Here is a 1,939-nt window from a genome sequence, read left to right on the forward strand (position 1 = left end):
ATGCGACACACACACCAGCGATCCACACAGCTTTCTCTTTTTTAAGTTAAAACGTTTAACACTCCTCAGAATGTAAAGACAGATAAGCGGTATGAAAACCTTCCAGCTGTGTTTTCCTCTGCCGTTGTTGCTGCAGCGGTCTGTGTGACGGCGGGAGCAGAGGGCTCTGTGAGCGGGCGGCTGGCAGGCCTCAAACGCTTCTGGCGCGGTTGGCGCAGGCTTCCCCCACAGCCACTTCCTCAACTCCGAAAACTTTCAAGCACATTTTTGTTCCGCCATCACTTCTCATAAAACTGTCAATATCCAAAATCTACACAGCTGATTTCTCACCTCAAAACTTCTCAGAAGTGGATTTAGTGATGAAATTCCCTACGAAAACTGTAAAATATAAACCTTTCTGTTGCTGGCCTCTGTCTGGCGCATGCAATAATGATGCAGTGAATAGTGAATATTCTCTCTGACCAATCAGCAGTCTGTCATGTTTTCACGTTACATTTTAGTATCCCTCAGCTCGCTCGGAACCTTGACGGAGGTGAGGTGATTCGAAAAAAAGTACCTGGAAGCAGGTACAGGCACAACATTTCTACAATGGAAAAACAAACAAAGGCGAGTCGAGCCAAAGGGCCTCCGCTCAGACTAGCTTGGTTTGAGGGCGTGCCTGACCCTTCTAGCCACTTGGCAAGCTTTATGATGCGTTCTCCTTGTGACGTCACAAGTAAAGGAAGTGAAGGGCTGGACTACAAATGAGCTGTTTTCAGGCAGCTTTCTGTGGGAGATGGGAACTCCCTTTGGGCTGGACTTTGGGCTTTTTCACTTTGCAAACCTGTTACATGCACAAAAAAGATATATAACTCAATAAAGGAGAGGGAAAAAGCCAAAAAGCATAATACCACCTCTTTAAGAATTGTTTGCATCAGGGCTCTGGATTCACCTGTTTCAATGGCTGAACTCCAGGAAGCTCTCTTACATATGCCGAATAATAAAGCCCCTGGGCCAGATGGTTTTCCCGCTGAATTCTGTAAGGAATTCTGGGAAATACTTGCGCCCACATTCTATAGGATGGTTATACAAATTAGGGGTACTTGCATGTTGCCTCCAACAATGAATTCTGCTAATATCAGCCTGCTCCTTAAACCAGACAAAAGCCCCATACTCCCGTCCAGTTATCGCCCAATATCACTTATTAACGCAGATCTTAAAATCATCTGCAAAACCCTAGCAAGAAGGCTAGAGAAGGTCACTCCTGGTATAATACACTCTGACCAAACAGGATTTATTAAGGGCAGGCACTCCACCAACAATACACGCAGGCTACTTAACGTAATAGACTATGCCACTATTCATAACCTGGAAAAAATACATTTACAGAGGCAGGCAGAGGGGTTGAAGGAGTGGGGGAGATTCTCATTGGCCTCGTGTCCTGCCCCTGGAGCCCCGGGCGTCGGGGGTGCTGTGGGGTTGGTGACGGCCTTGCCTGATCTGGGGTGGGCTGGGGGGGTCGGGGCTCCCCTGGCGTGGGGGCCCGCTCTTGACCTAGGGATCTGGGGACTCGGGCTTGTGGCTTTTGCTCGTTTCTGGGCGGGTGGTGTGTCCCTGGGCCTGGGGGCCCCGTTGTCTCCTCTCCTCGCCTGGGCCCTCTTCGGCAGGGGTGGGGCTCCCGCTGCTTCCCCCTGCCAGCTCTCTCACAGTGGGGGCATTCGGGAGTCTCTGGGGCGCATGGCCGGTGTTGTCGGGGTAGGTTTTGGTGCTCCTCCTTGGGGGTGCTTGACTGGGGGGGCTGGGCCCCCGTCCAGGGATGAGATCGGCCTCGGGGGCTGCTGGCTCTGCCTGCACTCTGGGGAGGGATAATAATAATAATAATAATCCTTATTTGTAGAGCACTTTTCAAAAACAAGTTACAAAGTGCTTTAACAAGTGTAAAGAATAATACAAAAAAAAA

This window comes from Micropterus dolomieu, linkage group LG22 (genome assembly GCF_021292245.1).
Source record: "Micropterus dolomieu isolate WLL.071019.BEF.003 ecotype Adirondacks linkage group LG22, ASM2129224v1, whole genome shotgun sequence".
Lineage (NCBI taxonomy): Eukaryota > Metazoa > Chordata > Actinopteri > Centrarchiformes > Centrarchidae > Micropterus > Micropterus dolomieu.